General features: G+C 44.8%; 1 protein-coding gene across 10 annotated transcripts in view; it reads left to right on the top strand.

Moving 5' to 3' along the window:
- The window catches only part of TNS3 (tensin 3), a 342,744-nt gene that overhangs the window by 22,328 nt on the left and 295,266 nt on the right, over positions 1-25,150 (top strand). For 5 of the 10 annotated variants that reach the window (XM_019539604.1, XM_019539596.1, XM_019539585.1 and 2 more), the window contains exons 2-3: positions 8,747-8,791; positions 22,489-22,600. The gene's annotated coding sequence lies outside the window, so the exon portion shown is untranslated. Of the gene's footprint in view, positions 1-8,740; positions 8,792-22,488; positions 22,601-25,150 lie in introns of those variants that run through there. The other 5 variants (XM_019539560.1, XM_019539542.1, XM_019539525.1 and 2 more) reach the window with 4 other exon arrangements.

Below are 25,150 nucleotides of genomic sequence, written 5' to 3'. Positions count from 1 at the left end.
GCCAGGCAGTAGGGTATGTTTTTGGGGCATGGGTGCCTCACTCCCACCCTCATGGGTAGAAGGGCTGGCTGGGGCACAATTTGTTGGGGGGGCCCTGCGGGCTGATGAAAGCACTTGGCGGGCTGTATTTTGCCACCCGCCCCTGGTCTATGCGCAATTCATAGTGATATAACGATGAAGGGCTATTCAAGTAAATGCTATGCTCAAGATTCAGCGTTGCCTAGATACCAGTTACAGTGCATCTGATAATGTTTACTACATTGTTAAAGTTCCACGAAGGTCTCTAGGGAACTGTGAAAATGTTGGCTAAAGGAGCCCTGGTCTGGTCCTCCAGGTTGGGGGTAGAGATGGTAGCTCACCCATGTCAGGAATTTCAGTTAAGTCTATCTGCTTTCGTCTCTTGTAGAAACGATGGTCTGAAAGCTTTTGAAGTTGGAACAAACAATGATGCATAAACCATAAAGTGAAGACGATGGTTAAGACAAAAGGTTATAAAAATAAAAAAAAATCAAATTAATCTTCTGCAGCAAAGTGTGGGTTCAACTAATGTTTTATTATTTGCAGTCTGTTTCTGATTTTTAAAAGCTGTATAGGAGTCTCTTTTTATAATAAATAAATAAATAAAACTTAAAAAAAATTGGATTGTATTATGTAATTAAGTTCCTAAAATGAGTAAGTAAGCCAACTCGTTACCACCTGATTGGTTTTCGGTGGCCTTTCTGAGAGTTCATGGCCTCCATTTAGTTGGTGCTGAACTTGCATCCTTACTATCAAAACCACTTTAAAAACAGACTCTAATTGGTACTATAGAAGTTATTATTGAAAGGCAAAATGGCTGAGCCCCTCTCAGTGACCTGTCTTCATTTCAGCATTTAGCAGGGCAGGATTACATTCCTATTACACATACTTTACCTGTAGGTGAATAAACAGTGGTCTCCAGCCATTTAACTTGACTAAACATGGAGTTCTAAAATGCAAGGGTACTGACTGAATTGGAGTTTCACCTGTGGTTTTAAAGACCTTTATTTATATATGCATATTATAGGGGGAAGTTTGGAAATAAAAAGATTCTCAAAACCAGATTTTTGGTAAATAAGTTTCCAGAAGCGGTCGATTTTAAGCAATGTTAATGGGTTCTAAAGTAAATCCATTACCAGTGAAGATATTTGCAAGTTGAAATTTACTTTGGATGTGAAATAGTCACTTACAAAATTTTCCACTGTATTTCACTTTGGTATGGGGCATCTATGAACTGGACCCCTGTGTCATTTGTTTGACTCCTTTCAACTTGGATCACATTTCTTCCCCTAACTTCCTTGTAAGCGTTGTAGCAGGATGGGCAGCCTATGTATGGTCTTCAGGCTGGGTCTGACCCATGGAACCATTGGATTTGGGCTATGGGAGCTTTGGGGCTTTGGTACTGGGGTCTATGACAATGCTATGCTTTGGCACAGCTGGGTGGCATGGACCTGCGCCTATGCTGCATTGCAGGCAAGTGATGTATGTACCACCACCACTTGCTAGGGCTTATACCAGCCAGATTCTTAACCAGGATGCCATGAGATTCTTTCAAGGGTGTATGTAATAGTAGGTGTCAAACAATAAAGATTATTCACAAGATGAACCCAGAGATTTCAAACAGGAATGCATAGTGTCAAAAAGATTCTGATCTGTTGTGGTCTTTCTGAGTTCTTTGCAGCAGAAGAATTGCTCTATTATATTCTGTAATCGAGAAATGAGTGAAAACTAAGAGTTGCATTTTCTGCTTTTAGGTTAATGAGGGATGCCTTGAAACTGAAAAAAATTCCTGCTTCTATGGAATTTTAGTTTTGATTTCAATGGGAGGAAACTGGACCATTTGTAGTAGCTATAAGTCATTAGCCACATGTAGTGGGTGCATGTGCACCCCGTGAGCTTAGTGGTACACCTCCTGCAAAAAAGTGCTGCCGACACTGCCAGTGGCACTTGTGGACAGTTGCTACTTGCCCCCCCCACCACTGACACTGCTGGTGGTGTCTGTGGGCAGTCGCTACTGGCTGCTGCTGCTGTTGGTGTTTGTGGGTGGTTGCTGACCTTTGTTTCATGTTCGTGTCCGTCCCTCCCCCACCCTGCCACCGACAGCACTGTGGCTTCCTGTAGGAGCTGACTGCTTACCGCTGACAGCACCGTTGCCGCCTGAGGGAGCTTGCCGTGCCCCCCGACCTCTGGGGGCACGCAGTGTTCATGCTAAGTGCTTAAACTGACTTTTGAAGGATGCTGTTTCCTTTTTGTGGGTTAGTGGAACAGACCTCTTCCCAAATCCCCTCAGAATTCTGTTCATTCAGAAGTTGGCCAGTGCACATCAACACTGCAGAGAGAAGGTATTGTAAGATTTGTGTGTTACTGAAGTCATGTGCGTCACTCGAGCCTTCAGAGTAGGGCTGAGGCGGTGCAGAAGACTTTTAAGTGCCAGAGGGTCAATTTTATATTGGAAATATATATTTCATATGTGTATTATATGTATTGTTTTAAATGTATTAAATTAATTGGGTGTATCAAACATATACTTCTTACCAGCTTAATTATTTTTCTCCATGAGAATTTGCCTTCATGAAATTAACTCTATTAATATGTGTTAAAGAATTGCAAATTTTGAACATTCTGGGTTTGTCCACGCATGCAGGCAAATGCACTTGAGACAGCTCAGATAGGAACGGCACAAATTTGAGTCGGGGATTTTTGCCTCGGCACACATGCCCAGATATACACTTTGGTATGGGGCAAGTTGTGCTACTTGGGGCAAAATAACCCTGCCCAGCTCCTCCTGTATCTGCAGCCAAGGGGAGCTAGAGCTTGAGGCTGGCACAGGTGCTGGCCCCAGCACTATAAAAACCTGCTCTGGCAAGCAGCTCAGGGTTACTTGCCCTCAGGAGCTTCACTAGTAACTCCACATGGGGTGGGCCTTAGGGCCTGTCATATGAGTGTTACAAATAGACAGGAGCTTCTGAAGCCCAGCCGCTTGGTATCTGGGGACACTACCCCTTGTGCCAGCTGAACTGCTGAAACAGCTGTACCCTGTAGTGGCCCCTGTACCCTCTACCCAGTGCAGCAGTCTGGAAGTGGGGGCTGCTGCCTGGCTGTGATCTGCTGCTATCTGCAACAGCATCTGCCCCATTGGATCCGTGGCCCCAAGGCTGCACCCCTGCCAGACCCAGATGGGGTGCCCCGCTTTGCTGTCTGGGCAGCTGTCACCCAGAAGATGTGTTCCTTGGATATTAGGCCCATCCTGGCTGAATATCCCATACAACATGCCTGTAAAACTGTCACAAACCCATCCACAGGGCCCCCCCCGGAGCTCCAAGTGTCTCCCTGCTTTCCCACCGCTTTTCCCAAAGAATAGACCAAGGCGTGTCTAGGTAAAGCTCCTTATCCCACTAAGCCTCAGCTTCTCTGCCCTTGTGCTGGACCTCATAGATGCAGCAGGGACATCTCTGTCAGCCGTAGGTGGCCTCCCCTTTCTGTTGTAGAAGAAACGCTACATTCCCCTTTCTTTCCAGAGGATAAGCCTGTATACAGAGAACAATGTTTTATTGAGATATTTGGGCAATGTTGAGCAATTTTTTATTGATATATTTACAAGTGTAAAGCAATTGGGGTATGGAGGAGTTTCAGGGTGGATGTAGGACTCTAGTATGCGGGGGTAAGGTTTGGGATGGTATGGGGCTTCTGCGGAGGTCTGTGGGTGAGGGGTTTGTGGGGGTGGCTTGGGGATGTGGGTGTTGTGGATGGATTGTGCAGAGACGGTGTGGGGGCACTGCTCAGGAGGGGTGGGTCCCCTGCCTCCCCACAGGGTGCAGTTCCCCTGCACAGCACATGGGCTGCGCCGCCCCCCATCAGGGCCCATAGCTGACCCCTGCAGCAGTGGTGGCCGTGGGGCATTCGGGGCCTGCTGCAGCCAGAGCCCCCAGCAGCATGGCGTGGCCCCGATTGCCTCAGAGCTGGTGCTACTTGTGTCACCTGTCACGGGACAGGCGCAGTGTGACATGGGACCTCTCGGGGTGTCCCCCAGGGGCTGGTGCCACTTTCGGGTACCATGTTCTGTGCTGGGCTGGGTCCATGGAACTGGCCCGGCTGCCTGGTGCCCAGGGCCCGTGGAGGCAGGACCCAGCCTGGCATGACGTGGTCCCTGTGACCAGTGCCAGCCCCTGGGTGACCGCCTGAGTGGCCCCGGTGCTCCCTGAAGCTGCATGGCCCTGTGCCAAGCTAGGCCAGTCCCGTGACAGGTGACACAAGTGGCATTGGCTCTGAGGCAATCAGGGCCATGCCATGCTGCTGGGGGCTCTGGCCGCAGTGGACCCTGAGTGCCCCATGGCTGCTGCTGCTGTGGGAGAGGGGGTGAGGGCTGTGGGCCCTGTGGGGGACCCACATCCCCAACCAGCACCCGCCCAACCCCAACACATGCACAGCTTTCCCCAACACAGTCCCCGCCCCCCCCACGCCCCCTGGTCCCTACTTACTGGGGATAGCACCCAGGCCACAGCCATACACTGCTTCTGTTTGCCCCAGCATATAAATGTAGTGTGCTAGGGCAGCAGGGGACACCAGAGTATCTCTGGAGGTCCCAGCTCTGGCTTGCCTCGGGGCACGGTGGGGAACTATGCCCTGCACTGCTTTTCTCTGTGGTGTTTTTATTTGAGACCTGGAAATCCAGGTATCAGTTCTTGAGCCTGTGCTGCTCCAGGGGCAGCTCCAGGTGGCTTTGAGTTTGGGGCTTAGTCCCAAGCTCCAGGGGGCAGTAAATTCATTTGCTTGAATTGCCCATGTAGATGCCTTGTGCCCCCTGTGTGTTAGAAATCACAGTACATTTTATTCATGCCTTCTCTTCGCTCTGAAAGAATATTACTATTCCAGGTGAAGGGACATCTGAGTGGTGCTGAAGGCTGCCCTACTGCTGTGCAAACTCCTGAACGTGAATTGTTTGTTTCTGGCAAAACATGCCATTTTGATTGATAGACAAAAGGTCCGAAAGCAGTCCTGATCTGTACTGTGTTCTCAGGTTTTGTGGGGTTGAGAGGAAAATGAACATATATTATTTCACAGAAAAAAGAGGTTGTGGTCTATTTTGAGGAGTATCATATAAAAGAACTGGACGCATTCTTTGAGCTTAGCTTTCCGCTGGGGGCAGGGTGGTGGTGGAGGGGAGGGCATGGTGAGAGAAAAGCATTCCTGGAGGGGATTAATTTTGAGGTGACTCAAACAGACATTTTGATCCCTTCCATCTGCAGGTTGGCTTGTTTTAGCTTGTTAATATATGGATAGCAAATTCCCTTTTCCCTTTTATGTTTGGAAAATTACTCATAGCCCACACATGACTCTGTAATTGGGAAAGATTGTTAATTCTTGCCTGCAGGAAGGCATTTCTGTTTCTGCTGAGCTTGAGTTCCAAACCATAGAAGGGGTAGGCAGGGAAAATGTCAGGTACAACAGCAAAACTGCCCACTTGGCAATGCATTTGTTCTGAAATAACCACTGAAAGATGTTCATAGCAGTTGGATCCTAGTGTGTTGCGTAGTAGGTCAGACCTAAATTCTGTAGTATTTTCATCAACCCCTCATTTTGTAGTAGTGGCGTATTCTATAGAATATTAATATTTTGGTAGTAGCCTGGAGTAAATTGTAGAGATGCACCAATACATTGATCTGATATCGGATTGATACTGACATAAAGAAAATTGGCTGTATTGGAAATCAACCCGATGCGGCCGATTAAAATTTGGCTGATAAATGCTCATGTGCACATGCAGCCTCAGTACAGCATGCAGGCAGTGAGGAGCACAGCCCAGCAGTACGGAGAGCTGCATGCAGATGGTAAGTCTGGTGTGGCTGGGTTCTTCTCGGCGGGGGCTGGGCTTGGGGCGGGGGCTGTGGAGTGGGCTGCAGCCACCCTAAAGTTTGCCATAGCTCCACTCCCGCACACGTTGAGCTGGGGCTGTGCCGGGCACCTGGGGACAGCAGCAATGGGAGTGGGGTACAGTGAAATTTAGGGTGGCTGCAGCCCCCTCTGTAGCCTCCACCCTGACTCAGCCTCTATCGAGAAGAGGCTGGTGCAGCCGTGGCTCCAGCCTGCAGCTGCAGCCTGCCTGCCCCACCTCATACAGATCCTGGGGCACATACCCCCGTGTCCTCTTGGGATGCCAGCAGCACCCTACAAGCTGCGGCTCTGCCCCACCCTGGCTGGGCAGCTCCTGCCCCCTCCCTCACCATGGGGGGGGCATTGATCTGTCCCCCCCACGTTCCTTCCCTCCCCCACTCCCCTTCCACCCGAATGGACTTGTCTTAACTTGCTCTTAAGAAGGAAGAAAGTCTAAATTTTGTTCCACTTTTATTCCAGTACAAAGGACTCTTAATGTTAAAAAGCTGTTAATAATTTATACATACTTGCTCAAGAAGTGATGTGAACCAGAATGAGGGCTCCTGTGAGGATGCACTGAAGAGCATTCAGTATCTGAAAATTAAGTGTGTATTTCAGATACTTCATTTTGAAGAGTGTAGCCTGAACCCTTTGGTTTTTTGTCTGCCTTTTCTAAAAGGCTTTGACATTTGTAATGACAAAGATGTATTACAAATAACAATAACAGCTGGGTTATTACTCTGGTACTTGTTTGAACTTGAATTTGCCAAAACTATCAGGTGCCGCAGATTTGGAGCCAGCTACATTGTTACGAAATAATGAAGATTAGCTCAATTAAAAACATACTATTTATCTTTTCTTTCTTTCTTTCTTTCTTTCTTTTATTGTGACGTGTTGTTTATACATCTCAGTTTTAGCAGCTTTAGGGACTTCATTTCGTTTTGAATGTTGCAGGTATCTCTTTGGTTTCTAAAGTCCTTTAGAACTATTGCAGTGATGGACCAAATACTCTGGCCTTATTCCAGTGTGAGTAATTGCACTCGGTCTATCTAAATATTCCATGTAGTTTCAATTAGACACAGCATTGTTCTCTTTACTCTCTACTAAAACCACTTTTGTGGAGTTGCTGGCTCCATGTGGCTTTTGTAGGGCCTAGTACAAAGGGGTACAAGAAACATCTATCTTCCAAGCCATTTTAGGAGGGACTCCCACTCTTGACAAAGGTTTAAACTGTACTTGCACAGTATGGCTCTCTGTCGCCCTCTGATAGCAGTGCATCTTACTTAGATTTACAAGCCTGCTGCGCTCCCGGAGCAATGAAATAGGTTTTTCATTTGGGGCGGCAGAGTTTATGTTTTTGGGGACTTACATGTTTGCTTTCAACAGATGTTCTAGCATAATTAGAAATGTGAGAACCCACTGATTTTAAATGAAAGGTGTAATTCTATTTTTTTTAATCAGATTTATGTTGCAACATTGTCCATGTTATCATGGAGCTATTGCTCTTATAGATACTAGTGGGCAAAGAAAGACTTCCTAAGTAGGAATCAAGCAGACTTTGCTTAAATATTTAATGAAAGAGTTACTGTTTAAAATAAAGGTGAAACAGCTGTATATTTTTCAGCTTCTGCCAGTCTTTTTCAAGGACATTATATGCTTTCCTACATTCTTTAAAGTAAAATTGCCACAGCATTTTTGCCTCCAAATTTCCTTTTCTGTGATACTTGGGTTACTGAAAATTCATGTCAAGTATTTAATGAAAACAAAATATCTTGTTGGGTTTAGGTTATCAAATGTTTACTCTTCACTTGTATCAGCAGAAGTGCAAGTCCCACTGTTTTCACTCATACACTCCGTTGGTTTATGTGCAAATTGGAAAGGATCTGGTGTATTATTATACATAGCCAGCTGTACTTCTAAAAGTAAAGTTTGTGAGAGAAAAATTAATAAATAAAACCACGTAGAAATCCTTCAAAGATGATGTGTGTCTGGGATTTCTCTCCTCTAAGGAAAAATAATTTTTTGGATTTTTAACAGGTTCACAGGAAAAATACATTGTTGTATGCACGCATGGTTGTGGGCCTGGAAAACTCCAGTGCTCATATTTGCACATTTATCCCCAGAGTACAGTAATCCAGTTCTTGGTTTAACTTGCAAACAACTATAGAAACAGTATGTTTCAGGAGTTCATTTATTAAAAAAAAATAAAATATTAAGGCCTCTACCTCTCTCTGCCCCCAAATGACTTTTCTTTGAATTCCTCTAGAATTGATTTACTGTTCATGCTGTCATCAGTCCATTGCTGCAGGAGTGACTTTTTAATTATGCTCTCTGCAATTCTCTTCTTGGTCATGCATAACTACAGCATGGGAAGCATGTAGAAGGTTACATACAATGTAGGAATCTGGGTTGTCCACAACTAATGAAAATGTATAGACAAAATTTGGAGTCTCTTTTTTACTAAATTGTTGTTTATTGCATTGCTAATGAAACATCTTGATTTTTTTGATCTAATTATGTAGTCCAAATTGCAATAAGTCTATAAAGAAAAGGTTTCCTTGTAAGTTAAGACAAAATTAAGTAATCGCAATTAGGACTGCAAATGAAAAACAGAAAACTGGAATCCATAATAACCATGAACCTTTCTGAAGTTTTGGGGAAAACCCTTGTTATATGCTCACTGATACTAGGAACTTCCTTAGGGCATACCCATGTGGCAGATTTGGGGTTAAATATTATTTGTGAAATCCAGTTGTAATGAAAAAAAATCATTTTTAATGGTATTGAAGTATTTTTGGAATTTGCCCAGTCAGTTAGTAATGTTTCACTAATTGAAGCAACCCTTTGTTTAAACCAGGCTGACAAGAGTTCGTCTGGAGCACTGGCTGGAGGAAGAGCTGAGGTATGTTCATTCTTCAGCAGTGTTTTATGCAGTGTTCTCTCTTAAGTAATGCTTTAAACCCGGAGTAAGGTAATCACATTTGGGAATTCCTTGTAGTTTCCTTGTTACTCTGGGTTGCAGATTGTAACTTATTTTACTGCCTCAGAGTCACATGTGTAATGAAAATGAAGCAATAAGGAGAGAAAAAGCACATAAGCCTGAACCATTTATGATTGGAAGGCAGCGGGTTTGTTTGGCTGGTAAAATTAATGTGTGTTTGGGGTGGGAGAGTGGGGTCTGGATGGGCAGGGTCTGACTGAGGCCAAAAGGTAAATGGTCACTCAGGGGCAGATTCAAGGTGGGTGTGATGGTGTGGTTTGATCCCAGCTGTGCCTCCAGCTTGCTGCCAACAGCTCTGGTCTTGACTACTGGACACATGCATAGCAGGCTCTTCCCTTCTGCTGCACCTGTCTTTTTGCCATCCTGGATCTACTGTTAGGGTCACCTGCTCTGGGGTGCATGTACTTGCTATGTCTGCAAGTTGTTCAGAAGCGCAGTCAGCTCTTTCAATGTCTGGAACAGTGGAGAGCAGAGGCAGGGAGCACAGAAGAAAGAGGGAGAGGAACCTTACCTGCCCACCTTTTTTTATTCCAGCAGCAGCTTGGGCTTGGGCTTGGGCTGCTGTTGGGGTCAGGCTATTGCGTAGACTCCCCAGATACCATTTCTAGTGCCCTATTCATTCCCTTCTTTCCTCCCCCCAGGTATGGGGCTGTACCTCCTATGACAACCTCATGGGAGGGGAAAGGGGTGTTTTTCCACCACTCTTCCTTCCCAGATACACTATTGGGCATGGAGTTGTCTGCTTGGCTCTTGTAGCTTTGGGGTGCAGGGCTGCTTCTGTTATGGTAAAGACTTCTGGGGTGTGGGTGGGCACACTGGCACCACCCTTTCCCCCCACCTTAGGTTACTGAGTTTATTCAGTAGGTGTAACTCCTTTACCAAGCTAGTTCCATGTTTGAGAACTGTGGATTTGCTGTGTGTCAGGGAAAGGGAGTTGCACTGATTTATAGCAATAGTTTGGAGCGATAGATACAAACTTAAATTTGCATCCCAGGTTGTAAAGATATAAACTTTTCAAACTTGTAATATATACATGTTATTTTCTAAATTTTGCATATCAGAAAGATTTGAAGAAATCTGTGAATTGCCATACATGCCTGATACATTCAGTTGTTCACTGGGCTCAATAGCTTCTTACTCATGAAGAAACCTACTTTGCTGGATCAAGAAATATAAAAGAATACATCTATTGAACAATTCCCCAGTTTAAAAAAGATTGTGTGTGTGTGTGTGTGTGTGTTGTTTTTGCCGACTCAATGTTTCTTATTAAGCCATGACTAGGTAGCTTTTTTTTTAATTTTATTTTTTCATTACAGATGTTCGGTAATAGATTCCAGGATGTGCAGAAGACACATTTTATTGCTAATAACATCACTGTTACCTCTAATCTCCAAAACACTTAAAAAGTATCAGTAAATCAATATCAGTTGCGTGAGATGAGAAAATTCAGTGAGCATGCTTCAATCATAGAGAAAAAGGGCTGTGGTGTCTCTGGCTCACGTGGGCAGCAGCAGAGTGAGTCCAGCCCAGCACAGCTGGAGGGAGGAAGAGGGGAGGCCTGTGCCATACCAGGCAACCTGATAATAGCCTTGCCTGCCTGAGCAGTGTCTCCCGGCTGCCCTGCCCCCATGAGCACGGGCATTGGCCCTGGTGTCCGGCCCAGGAACACTACTTCCCCCTGACCCATTTCCCCACTAAAAGGCACATGCCTTCCCATCTCCCCTCCCCTTCCCCTGCTGCAGACTCCGTTTCTGGCCACTTTCCCCCAGTGCCCCCTTCTACCCCCACACCTACATACACCTATCCCCTCCACACAGACGCATGCACACACTGCCCCCTCCTCCAACAGTCCCCAAGTCGTGGCCCTCCAACTCCTGCTCAGCATACACTTACCTGTATCTGGCTGCTGGGGCTGCTTCCAAGACCTGGCCTGGCTGCTTCTTGGCCATGCTCCAAGGAGCCCCTTGCGGCCTGGAACACTGCCAGCCTGCAAGGGGAAACCCATGCTTTTGCACATATTTCTGGCGCTTGCTCGTGACCCTTTGAAATATTCTTGTGACTCACTTTTGGGTCTCAACCCACAGGTTGAGAAATGCTAATCTAGTGCAATCTCCCGCCTGAAGCAGGAGAGATTCAAACCAGCCTATACAAACCATAATGTAAACTCTACATAAGACAACTGTCAGCCCTGACAACACAGACCTAACACCCTAACCTGCCACAGTTAAAGCAGAGGAACCATGACAGCCAATGTCCTGCTTCTGTGAGATATTTTCAACATATGCTCAAGAGATCCCCGGTAGAGGGCCATGCCCCTGCTACAGAGGAAGGCAAAAACACCCCCATTCTGACCATGGAGTAAATTCCTTCCTGACCCCAAATATGGGGATCGGTCTGACCCTGAGCAGAGGGACAAGACCCTCCCCTCCTCCCCCCCCAGCCAGGAACCTCCAGCTTAGGTCCCAAGAGGAGCATTGGCACACCCCAGTAAGAGTCCCCAGACTTGGCTGTAGCTGACATCCAGTGCCTCCAAGGAAGGCTTAAAAACACTTGACATATGTAGCAGAAAAGGGGGTTGGGATGGGGGCAACCAGCAAAGCCCAGAAACATGGGAAATATCCATAGCAGGACGTTAGGCATACTACCTCTATATCATTCCCCAACCAGTGGCTGTCCAATCTCTTCTTGAGCGCCTCCAGTGATGGAGAGTCCACAACTACTCTAGGCAGTGTATTCCACTGCCTTGCTGTTCTAGCAGTGAAGAAAGTTTATTGGATATCTAGTCTAAACTTCATAGTTTCATAGTTGTTAGAGGCTGGAAGGGACCTTACAGATCATTGGGTCCAGCCCCCCTACACTTGGGCAGGAAAGACTGCTGGGCTCAGATGACTCCAGCAAGATGGGCATCAAGGTGCTTTTTGAAGATCACCAGGGTGGATGACTGTACCACCTCTGGGGGAAGCCTGTTCCAAACCCTCAATACTCGACTTGTAAAGAAGTTTTTCCTTATGTCTAGTCTGAAGTAATCCTCAGTCAGCTTGTGCCCATTATTTCTTGTCCTTCACTGGGGGGCCTTGGTGACTAGATGCTCCCCCAGGCCCTGACGTACGCCCTTGGTATACTTATAGGCTGCCACCAAATCCCCTCTGAGTCGTTTCTTCTCCAGGCTGAACAGTCCCAAGTCTCTCAGCCTCTCGTGGTATGACTTGGTCTCTAACCCTCTAATCATGTGCATGGCCCTTCTTAGGACTCTCTCAAGCTTCTCCATGTCCTTCCTGAAGTACAGAACCCAGAACTGGATGAAGTACTCCAGCTGCAGTCTCATCAAGGCCAGGTAGAGAGGGAGGATGACATTCTTAGCCTTGCTCGAGATGTCTCGGTAGGCGCTTGCCAGTGTTTGATTAGCTCTCCCAGCTACGACATCACATTGGTGGCTCATGTCCATTTTGTTGTCTTATCGTGACACCCAGGTCTCGTTCAAATGTGGTGCTAGCAAGCTTAGCACTGCCAAACCTGTAAGTGTGTTGTGAGTTATTTCTCCCCAAGTGGAGAACTTCACATTTCTCCATATTAAATAACATGAGGTTTAATGTTGTTAAACATCAGGTTTAATCACAAGCCTGTCCAGGTCAGCCTGTATTTCCAGCCTGTCTTTGAGCGTGACCACACTCCCCCCAAGTTTGTCATCAGCAAACTTTGCTAGCTCGCTTTTAATACCTGAATCCAAATTGTTGATGAACATGGTGAAAAGCATTGGTGTGAGTAGTGAACCCTGAGGGACACCACTGGTCACCCTCCACCATGATGACTCAGTTCTGTCAGTCAGTACTCTCTGGGTCCTACCACGGAGCCAGTTACCTAGCCACTGGAATGTAAAGTAGTCTTGGCTGCATTTTCCCAGTTTTTTCATGAGGACTTTGTGGAAGACCAGGTCAAAGGCCTTTTTAAAGTCCAGGTATATGATATTAAGCTTTGTAAGCACAGAGTGTGGGGGCCACGTGCTGCTACCACACCCTGTGCAGTGGGGGACAGGGTGCTGTGAGCCACCACAGTTCATGCAGAGGGAGCCTGAGTGCAACTGATGCAGCCAGCACAGTTGCGGGGGATCCCAGAGGGGCCACCCCTTCACTGTCTTCCCATCAATGTGCAGCCCAGGGGCCGTGCCAAAGTTGAACAAACCTGTCTTAGGATACTTTAGGATACCTTAGGCTAGAGAGCAACAGAGCATGTGAAATTTAGGTGGCTATACTGACTAGAGTGCAGGAAGTGACATACACTTTTGTTGTGATGTCATCAAAGGTAGGTTGTCTCTGGAGGTGATGGAGCAGTTACTTGGAACCTCATGACAGTTGAAATGAAAAAGTTAGGGTTTGAAGAGTGGTGGATGGGGTGAACAAAAGACATGAAAAATGGATATTTAAAAAAAAAAACCACAAAAAGAAATAAGCAAACATATATATTTTGTTAAATTAACAAGACAAAGTACTTTTTTAAGCAACGTGTAGTTAACTTGTGATGCTCATTACAAGAGGTTGTAGAGGCAGATAGCATAGCTGGATTAAAAAACGCAGCAGACAAATTCTTGGATGATAGATCTATTAAGAGCTATTAAACAAAGAGTCAGGGATATTGAGTTAGAGATGCCAGAAGGCATGACTAATAAATAGGAAATAGATCACTCCAGATCAGTGATTCTCAACCAGGATGTTGTGAGATCCTTTTAAGGGTGCCATGCATTACGTGGCTTGCAAGATAAATACAGAGATTCAAATAGTAATCCATGGTGTCAAAAACATTCAGTTCAGTTGTGGATGGTCTTTCTGCATTCTTTGCAACTGAAAAAGTGCTTTATTATTTTTCAACAAATGAATGAAAGCTAAGGACTGGCATTTTTCAAGTGGTCCATTGAGTCAAACAAGGGGTGATTTAAGTCTGAAAAGTTTGAGAATCATTACTTTAGACCGTTTAGTTTTTTCCCTCAAAAGCAGTGCTTCCCAGATTTTTGATACCTGGGGTACACTTTTCTGGATTAGAAGTGGTGACACACTTCACTCTTATGCTCAAAAAGGGGTGGTGGGTAGGTTTTCAGAAAAAATATGGAGAAAGGCCTACAGGCTAAAAAAGTTGAGAATCACTGCTCTATCTAGTGCCAGTTAAGGATAGTGCCAATTAAGGATATGGAACTTCACCCTGCTGGGCTTTTTCCATGGTCTGCCCCCTATGTCCTCTGGTCTGTACCTCAGGGGGAAGTGAACACTTAACCTCCTCACACGGGAGGATCTCATGGCACGCTTCTGTTGTTCTTGTAGTGCGCTAGTATGCTACAGTGTACCTTTTGGGCATTGCTGTTCTACTGCTGTTGTTGGAGACATGGCACTGGGCTAGATGGACATTGGTCTGACACAATATGGCATTTTTTATGTTCTTTGTGGAGTATGTCCTCAGAGTGGAGAACACTGCTGATTTCATAATAGCTGAGTGGAAGAAACAGGAGATAAGTAAATGAAACCTCATTGTTTTGGGCAAAGCAGAATGGCTTTCATCAGTATGGTCCCTGGCTGATTTTGCGAGACCACACAGAAAATGAAAAAATGCAAAAATTAATAGCTTTGCCAGAAGTTCTTCACAGTCCAGTGAAAATAATAATATTACATCTTGGGATAGGACTGTTAACTCAACATTGAAGAGTGTGGAGTGACTTTGTCTGGGGTTTTTTTTCTCTAGTCAAGACATGAAAATATCATCTGTAAAAAAAAAAAAAAAATTTTAAGTCAGTGAAATATATTGTTTTACTTGACCCGGTTTGCCTGAATAATTATGGCTTCCCATGACATTTGCTGAAATTTAGTGATGAAAACTCAGTAGGTAAATACTGAGTTACTACACAGTCATTTAGTACTTGTATAAACAAGTACTAAATGATTGCACAGTAATTGAAGTTACTGCAGAGTAGTGCCACTAAACAGCTTTTTCATGATGCAGTCCCATCACAGCATACTTTCTGCCATGCAATGTTACTATGCAATCAGCATCTCATGCAGATGCGGACATGAAGAAATACTGCCACTTGTAATCCTAATCCATGTAAAGAATGAACGTTTAACTATGGTAACTTGGACTGATTTCTGAAGTTTTCGAATGCAGTGTGATTTTAAACATGTTGCCTCCAGTCCCATCCATGTATAGGGTTGACAGAAAATAGTAGAGATGGTAGTATTGGTTAGGTGGACAGGTTCAGATAAGCCATCGCTGGGTGCAGAGGCTGTCAGTCCTGCTGTTCAGTCCCTACTGATCAGTTAGCTAAATGTGCATGCCCACCGCTCTCAGCAGTTGGTGTTGCTCATCTCTCTGGCATGCAGCTGCCACTGTCTCTCCTCATAGTAATGTGATTTTTTTTCTTTTAGTTTCTCTCTATCCCTTTCTCTCTCGTGTTCCTCTTCCTTTCTACTGGCTGTGTCTTCTGTATATTATGTTTCTGTTGGGTTTCTAAGTGGACTTGGGTGGCGAAGTTTGATTCTGTTCCACCCTGCTTATATTCCTGAAAAATCCATTCATGCATCTGCTTGTGTAACACACCATTATCTAAACCTTAAGACTAATAAAGAAAAGAAGCAAGGAGAACTCATCCACTTTTTGTATTAACAATTTTTCATGGACTTAAGCCGTTTGGAAAAGTGCACTGAATGCCACAGTTCACTAAGACATAGGTGGAACAGAATTGGCCTCTTTCTGTTTCAGTATTATTTTGTTTTTTCCCTAGAAATGTACATTCTGCTTAAACCTGAAAAGCATCTGCTGGCAGCATTGTGATCTCGAGTCCCATGACTTTACTGCTTTGGGCTGTCAGAGTCTAGAGCAAAAGACTGGGCTGGCAGGCTGCTGTATGAGCTGGCACCCCTTCTATGCATTAACTATTTTGTGGCTTCATTAAGGACTGTCAGTAGTGGAGGGAGGGAATATGCTTGGATCTAAATTAAGATGTGGAGGCACATATGTTGTCTTGTTGGTACTCTCCTGCAGCCACAAGAATCCATGTATGGTGGTCAAGGGTAGGATAGGGATTCTAGATGAAGATGGACTCTAATAAAGTAATCAGAAATTCTTGTAATATGTAAAGTCTGAGCATGTAAGCCTGAGGGTTGTTTGTTTGTTTGTTTGTTTGTTTTACTATCTGTGCTGATATTTTGCTTTGAAAACAAAAGATGAAACTTAGTAAGATATAGTCTTGACTTTAGTTTTCTTTATAAGGACCAAATTTTGTTCCTTGGATGTGTGGATACATGCTAACTGACTAAAAAAAGTTAATTCCTTTCCTTTTCACAAGTCTTAGAAATGACAGAACTGGTTAGTTTAAAACAAGTGAAAGTTCAGTTTCATCACTGGTTTATATGGCTAGGGACCTACCCAAGTCGAGACTGCAGACTGGCAGTTTTGTGGCCTAATCATGGCACCAGCCATCATTTTTGCAGGTTTCATAGCTTCATAGATGTTAGGGTCAGAAGGGACCTCAGTAGACCGTAGAGTCTGACCCCCTGCATAGGCAGGAAAGTGTGCTGGGTTCAGATTACCCCAGCCAGATGCCTATCTAACCTCCTCTTGAAGACCCCCCAGTGTAGGGGAGAGCACTACTTCCCTTGGGAGCCCATTCCAGATTTTGGCCACCCTAACTGTGAAGAAGTTCTTCCTAATGTCCAGTCTAAATCTGCTCTCTGCTAGCCTATGACCATTATTTCTTGTGACCTCCAGGGGTGCTTTGGTGAGCAGAGCCTCACCAATTGCCTTCTGCACCCCCATGATTAATTTATAGGCAGCCACAAGGTCGCCTCTCAACCTTCTCTTGAGGTGGCTGAAGAGGTCCAGGTGCCCTAGTCTCTCCTCATAGGGCTTGGCCTGCAAGCCCTTAACTATATGAGTGGCTCTTCTCTGGACCCTGTCCAGGTTATTCCACATCCCTCTTGAAGTGTGGCATCCAAAACTGGATGTAGTGAGCTGGAGCGTCCAGGCTAGGAAAGAGAGTCAATATAATAAAACAATGGAGAGCATAGTTCAGTTCTGGAGCCTTGGGATTGAGGAAGCAAGGCTGTAGTTGGAGATGTGGGATCAGAGGCTGGATGGAAACTAAAGACCTGGGTATGTAGAAGGGGTTTTATTCCCCCACCCCCTTTTAATTGTTGAAGCATTTCTCCATTGGTGATTACTAATTTAATAGCTGACCATCTCATTTTTAAATTGACAAAAAATAAATAAGCCCATGTGTAAGCACTTACTTCATACTACATATGTTTTTAATGTCAAGAATAAAAGGTAGGCCACATGTATTTTATAGTGGTCTGAAAACAGTATTTGAAAGTGGTCTGAAAACTGCTAGATTGCAGTTCCACACTACTCGGAAGAATAGTCATTAGCTCCTGTGGACTCATAAAACTGTGCAGTGGACTACCTGTGATCTGTTAGGAAATTCAGCCTCAAAGAATGTGGGATGTAAAATTGGGGAGGACTTGCATTCATCTGCTGACCACACAAATCCACATTGGTATTGAAAAGCTTGTTGTCAGCCTTGCCTGCAGGGCTCTTCAGCTGGGAGGTAATAACCTTCTGTGAGTAGGGGACTGGGTGGCAGGTTAGGGAATCTGGTTTCTTTTTCTCACTCTTTCAGTAACCTTCTGTGTGATGCTTTGTAGTTCAGTTCTCTGTGAACTTTCTTTCTTGGGCTCCAGCAGCTTCCTGTTCCCATATACTCTTTCTGTTATGTGTTTGGCAGTAGTGTACCTACAGGTGGGTGAACAGGACAAGTACCCCAGGTGCTGCTTCAAGGCGGGTGGGGGGTAGGAAACGCTTTATCTTTCTTTCTTCATAACTGTACCTTTTACCTTCCTTGCAGCAGCTCTGGCAGGCAGGCAGGCACAAAATGGCTAGGAGGACAAAGCAGCAGCCATGGGATGGCCTGTGGACAGAAGGAAGTTGTTGCTGGGGAGGAGGTGGGGGCAGTGGGCAGAAGTTGGAAATATTAACCCTCCTGTTAGCTTTTCATCACCAAATTTTGGCTTTAAATGACCACTCTGTGCACTGATCAGCAGCCAGTTCTCTATTAACCCCTGCAGCAACAGCAGCTTGCTCCAGATGCCAGTTCATCTCTGGTGTTTAGCATAGTGCCTGGTGCTTTGGAATCTCAGCTCCCAAGTGCTGTAAAAATAACAGGAACAAATATCCCTGATCTTCCATGAATTGTTTGAAAAGAAGAACGAGTGGTCCAGAGGAGGGCCACTCGTATGGTTGAGGGCCTCGGTGGCCAGGCCTATGAGGAGAGGCTGAGGGATCTGAATCTCTTCAGTCTCTGCAAGAGGAGACTGAGGGGGGATCTTGTGGCTGCCTACAACCTTATCAGTGGCCACCATCAGGGACTCGGGGAAAGTCTGTTCACCAGGGCCCCCCTTGGAGTCACCAGGAACAATGCCCACAAGCTGAGGGAGGATAGGTTTAGGTTAGATATTAGGAAGAACTGCTTCACGGTAAGGGTGGCCAGAGCCTGAAATAGGCTTCCCAGAGAGGTGGTGCTCTCACCTTCCCCGGGGATCTTCAAGAGGAGACTGGATAGGCACCTGGCTAGGGTCTTATGACCCCTCCCACCCCCAGTGCTCCTTCCTGCCCATGGCAGGGGGTCAGACTAGATGATCTGTGCAGGTCCCTTCCGACTCATTGATTCTATGTTGTTTAAATGGTAATTTTCCAAGGTAGGTTTCCACTGAAAATCCTTGTATTTTTTCCCTTGGTTGTGCTTGTTTGTTTTTTGTCTCCTTTTTGTATTTTAATATCGTCTGGTGGGATGACACCATCTTATGTCACATTGCAATGGGTGGCTTCTAGCGGAGACAGTCTTGTCACATTTCCTGCCAGTACAGTGAGATGGAAAGACCCCTTTGGTTCACTTGACAGAGCAGCTGTCATCATGCCATGTGTTCCTGTTTCATTCAGCTGCTTCTCTGAAAGAGGCAGTAGGATTTCTGTTACTTATAGAGCACTTTCTGGGAGCTAGAAAAAGGGTTCTTTTTTCACCTTGAGTACTGAATTTGTGTGTGTGTGCGTGTGTGTGACCTTAGCCATGTCACGTAGTAAGTGGTAGGTAGGCACTGTCATGACAACTGCTCCTCCCCCTAGAGCTATGGGAATAATCTAAGATACTGAGAGGAAAAAATAGCCTTCACTGTATATAAAGTTTCTGCTAATTGTTATGAAAGGAGCAACTCATGTCATATGGCCAGATTCACATAGGCTTGTGTTAAAAGCAGTATGTGTTTTTTAATCATGTGCCAGCAGCATACTTTCTAACAGATAAGCCACATTCAAAATTAACAGAAGATCTGTGTGCTTTGTTTTGCTTCCTATTTCAGAAAGTATTATCCAGTTTGCGCACGGTGTTCTGTTGTAAAGGAGCATTGTGAGTAGGAATTTTGATATAGCCATTATGCTCAAATTGCTTCTGTTCTAAAATCCATTGTATATTACTGGTAGATAACATCTCATTACTTGGCCTATGTACACAGTGCAAAATTAAACTTTTTTTCTGATAATGAAATCTGAAGTGAACATGACATGATGATTTAGAAAAGAAAATTGGGAATATTTTCCTATGTGGAAAAACTGTCTAAAGAATTTTGAGGCACAAATAAAAACTCTTTGGGTTTGACAGTGTAATTTCCTGTCATCGTTATATCTACATTTTGAAATTCCATTTGAGTTGAGCAAAAATCACCATGATGGGATTTTTTTCTCCTCAATTTTCTGTTGTGGTTGCTAGTAACTGGTTACTTTATGGGACTGTACCATGTAGAATTTAAATAATAAACACCGGTGAGGATTTTTTAAAAAGTGACAAAAGTAAAAACAAATAATTCATAACAGAGAGGCTAGGGGAAATGAGTTATGTGGCATTTCCCTTGGCCGACTTTTCTTTCTCTTTGCCATTTGATTTAGTTTGATGTTACTCCACAGAAATAGATATATGTCTTACCTCTGCAAAGTTTTTGTAATTAGGGGCCCTACCTCATCATAAAGAGCTCTTTTAAGTCATTATTTAATTGAACTTTTCTATGGGGCTTCCCATATAAAGAGGTCATGGGGTATTTCCTTGGCCCATAAAAATAGAAGGGAGAGCAGGGAAAAGAACTTTGAGAGGGGTGTATGCTTTTGGAGCTGTAATTACTAATCGTTTCAGCCTCTCCTACCTGAAGAGTTGCTGCCCCAGCAACAGCATTTGTGGTAGCAGCCTGGGAGCAGGAAAGTGAGGAGAGTGTTATTGTTAGCTCATTTTTTCCTGAGAGAGAGAGAAAAATCCTTGCTTCAAACAGTAGCTTTCAAGCAACCTTGGAGAGCACAAGAATGCATAGGCAGAATCCCAGGAAACTGAAGCATCAGTTTGTGAGTTGTTTAAGAAAGTAGGGGGAGCAAAAATCAAGTTTTTGTGACATCAGGCGGGAAGTGAGCAAAAAGTATGTTGGATTAATATGCTTCTACTTCTGTGCTAAACTGCTTTAAGTATTTAAGACTGAGCCTACATGAAAGGTCTGAGAGGTGGAAAGCACTAGGACTGTGCAAAATTTCACCTGGTATTTTGTTTTGAACCTGTTTTGATGCATTTTGAGCTCAAAAAAGTAAAATCGAAACCAAACAAAAGCCTTTGAAACAGCTTCAAAATGAAACAAGGGAAATCGAAACGTTTTGAGTTGTGAAGCCGGCTTCAGTGCTGGTCCCAGCCAACAGCACCCACCTCCTGTCATCTGGCGGGCAGATTGGGAGCCTGCACTCCCGGGAGGACTCTGGTACAGCTCCTTCAGCCCTCCCAGGGTTGCTGGCAGGCCCTTGATTTGCCTGCTGGATGCCAAGAGGCTGGCTTTCCCACCTGGGGCCAGTGGTCTATAGGACATACTTTGTCTGTAGACCAGGGAAATTCAAATTATGGCTGTCCTTGGGAGGTCTTGCAGAAGTCTCCTTTCTACTACAACAATGACACTGTTCCTCCACAGCCCTATTCTACCTATCAACTATCAACAATAAAAAAAAGAGAGGACATTATTAAAAAACAAAAATCTGTCCCAGGAGTTCTCCATGAACTACTTGGCTATTATGACTTGTGCCTGGTTGCCAACTGTCCATAAAAAATAAACCTAAAACTGCTTGCCTGCAAAGTCTGTAGGAAAAAGTGAGCTGTTTGTAAAAGCACTAAACAGCTAGAGCTTGGTTGAAGTTCTATGTCTGAGCAAGGCTGGGTGTTGGAAGACAGCAGAGCAGTGTCTGAATGGAGTGTTCCTGGAGCATTCTATTAGGACTTTGTAGTCTGTAGTCCTCTCCCACCCCAGCCACGTGCTGCTGCTTTATCTGCCAGTAACACTTCTCACCTCCTATTTAGGCAAACAGTAATTCTTCTTTGTGGTTCTGTGCTGGGATGGGAGAACAGGGATAAGGCTGAGGGGAATGGGGATGGGGAGAATGGTTTGGGGGTGAGGAGGGACCCTTGGAGTGGGGGCATCCAGATATAAAACCACTGCTGTAGTCGAGCAGGATTGCTAACCCAATATTTTTTTTAACTGATAATTTGCAAACTTTTTACTGATAACCAAACTTTTTTACTATGCTTAGTGTTTACATTTGAACCTGACCTTATCCAGGAAAAGAGAAATTTACACTATGTAAAGCATCTGTCCGTAAAAGCGTATATCAGTAATGCACAAGGAGAATCCAGAAGATAATTATCTTTTAATAATTTCAGAAATGACTTGAGATGGTTAATAGATGCTTCTTAAAGGTGTGCTAGGAGAACTTCATGTAGTTGTACCTTGGGAGGAAATCTGGAGAGCTTTATGTCTCTGTTAGAATTCTGTTAGGTTTCATAACTATAATATCTGCATATTCTCTAGGTAGGAGAAGCTACATGATAGAGATGTCAGGAAATGTTTTAATCATCTCTCCATTTGTTTGGAAAGATCCCATGTGTGGTCGGGGCATTTTAAGTATATTGTTTCAATTATCATGCAACATTCTTTGGAAGTAATTCTAGTTGCCTATCTTCACAAAATAATCACATCAGTTTAGTTTAACATGGGATTTTTAAAAAAAAATATAGTGAAAGCTTTGGGGAAAGCTGTGTGAACACACTTATTTTTGGTTTAAGCCAGATACCTTTTGGCTTGGGCACTCTTAAATAGAAATAAGACTGTATGAACAGTCTTCTGCACCAGCTGAACTATATTAGTTTAAATGGCCAATATAGCATTTTTTAATATTTAACTGTTTGATTTCACATCAGTTAAATTAAAGCAGTGCAGCTTTCTTGTGTAAACGTGGCATTAGGTTAGTAGATTGCCTTTTTGCCTTACTTAGATGACTTGTTAGTGGTCCCATATAAAATTGAATGATAGAAATTTCTACTGTAATGATCAAAATGCCATATTTTGCAATTCATGTACTATGTGCAGGGTGATTTAACAGAATAAATGTATGATTTTTACATTGGGTGACTACTTAAGTATTTTATTTATTACATTTGTAGAGTAGCACTTAACACTTGGTAAAAGCTCTGATTGTTTTTTTCCCCTCTATTCCAGCCTGAAGAAGTAGTTTTGAGTTCTCACACTTTCAGAAATAAGATCTTTAAGAAACCCAAAACCTGTAATATCTGCAAACAAGTTATTGACAGCCAAGGCATTTTGTGCAGAGGTGAGTAGCACAGCATGTACCCTACTTATTGCCTTGCTATTTAAAACATATTTATTGTATATTTGTACCATCTTGCCAGACATTAATAACTTCCCAGCCATCAAATAACTGCGTACCTTAAACTGCCCAGAGCATTCAGCATTATGCTTCACTTTTATGTAGCAGTAGGTTATTTGACTTGTATAAATTAGCCTCTATTTAGCTCTGCCATTCAGGCATGAACCAGAATAAGATTGTCTGTGCAAACTCTGTGTGCGTGTATGTGTGCATGCATGCATGTGAGAATGAGTGAGTAGGTACTAGATGTCCATGGAATTTAGCCTGCAAATTAGGAAGTGACCATAAGCTCAGCGAGTCATGAAGGAATTTCTCCACATAAATTCTTCATTGAAATTGAAGAGCTGCCATTTTTTATAGTTGCGTTATGTTCTCATATTTCAGTTCTGCAAAGCAATCTAATCATTCATACAGATGCAGAAGATCATATCTCTGATTCCAAATGCAAAAGAGGGGTTAGCTGCATCTGGCATGGTTCTCTGCCCTTTAACACCGTTTCCTCCACCGTCCCTCCACAGGCCCAGGGGTTCTCATAATGAAAAAGGCAGGGAAGCGTAATGGTGAGTGGAGTGGAGAAAAGGATAGACCTTTTTCATTTTCTGTACACAAGCAATACATTTCAGAGCAAGTCCAGCATGAGGCCGTGCTTACTTCAGCCTTTCTATCTAGGGGTAACACCTGAGGGAAGTTAACACCTTTCAGCTGAATTGCCAGGTGATCATGTTCAGGGAGCCAGTTTTGGGGGACATGAGAGAAGCCTATCATTTTTGCATAACTGGCTTACATGATTTGCCTGGGTCCTCCTATTTCTGGAAATGAAACTGTTCTGCCTGCTGGGGAGTGCTGTAGTCCTGCCCTTCTCCTATGGAGCAATTCAGGAAATATTTAGCACAGGGGCAGGCAAAATATGGCCTTCAGGCTGAATCAGGCCTGCCAGGATATTCTGTCTAGCCCGTAGGGCCCCTAAAAATTTTATAAAATTAATTGTTATCTGCCCCTGGCTGCCTGTCAAATAAGATTGGTGCCAGCAGCAGCAGGACCCAGTGGGAGCTGGCAGCAGGATCCAGCAGCTGACCAGCTAGGCCTGTCCAGCTTCACCCCGCCCCCTCCCACCCTCAGCTCACAACCGGAAGCTTCTGTGGCTTCTGGCTTTGTGCCCCTGGGGCTGTTCCATGCCTCCCTCCCTCTGAGTGGAAAGGAAGCCTTTGTGATCTGGCCAGCAGTCAGGAACTGCATGGTGCTGGCTGGATAGGAGGGAAAGGGGGGCAGAGGGAAGTGGCAGTGGTACAGGGAGCAGTTGGGAGGGGGAGTGGTTCACAGGAAGCAGTTGCAGCGTGAGGAGGCTGTGTTAAGCAGTGGTGGTGTGGGGAGCGGCAGAGGGTCCACAGGAAGCAGCGGGAACAGCAGCAGGGGGGTTGCAGAAAGCGGCTGAGAGTGATGGGTCGGCCATGGGGCTCGTGGCGGGGCAGGGAATGGAAAGGAAAGTGGTGGGGAGAGTGATAGTGGTGGTGGTAGCAGCTGGGAAGCGGTGGCAGGCAGGTGTGTGGGAGAGAAAGCTGAGAAATGGCAGAGAATTGTGGCAGTGGCCAGGAGCACAGCCCCCATGCCAGTGCCCTGGGGCTGGCAGGGACCCAAGGCGGGGCGGCAGAAGCACGGAGCTTGGGCACAGGGTCTGCGTGTCTGCATCACGTGAGACTCGCATGCAGTCAGTGAGAGCTGCACACAGTGGAGCTGGTAGCCTGGCCTGTGTGTGTGAGTGTCTGTCTCTCGCTCTCCCGCACCCACCATACCCACACCCCACCACAAGCATGCCCCCCACATACACTCACTTACTGCGCACACACAATATACAGTAGGACTTTATTTTGAGCTATTATGCAGTCACCTCTAGATACACTTTGCAAACACACAACTTGGTACAAAAATATATTAAAATTCAAATAATTTATAGAAGATGTTTATTTTTTTGTATATTATTTGTGGGGTTTTCTGATTTCAAGATTGCAGCACCCTCCCTCCCAAAAGGAGTACTTCCTGGGCACGGGGAGGGACTTCTGGCAGCAAAGTTCAGGGGTTAGGGGACGGGACTTCCAGTCCCAATATGGTGACTGGCAGCGGGGCAACTGTCAAGGGGTGGGGCTACCCATGTGGACCTCGACAGCTCACCAAAACTGTGTAAGCAGCCCTCCACCCAAAATAATTAATTGCCCACCCCTGGTTTAGTATGTCTTTCTACCTATGGTGCCATACTGCAGGCTTTTACATCCTGGGGTTTCATTCCCCCATAATTTCAGCTGCTTAACTTCTGGTACTCTGTACTAATAAATAGAGGTACACCAATGGATTGGTTCAATATTGGATCAGCACCAACATAAAGAAAATTGACTGTAACACATACTGACCTGATGTGGCCGATAATTTGGCTGATAAATGCCCGTGTGTGCGTGCAGCCCCCTGTGGTGGAAGGGGAGGAGGAAGGGAAGGAAGGGGCAG

This window comes from Crocodylus porosus, unplaced genomic scaffold (genome assembly GCF_001723895.1).
Source record: "Crocodylus porosus isolate Cpor-Errol unplaced genomic scaffold, CroPor_comp1, whole genome shotgun sequence".
NCBI lineage: Eukaryota > Metazoa > Chordata > Crocodylia > Crocodylidae > Crocodylus > Crocodylus porosus.
This window is presented reverse-complemented; position numbering and strand designations above follow the sequence as displayed.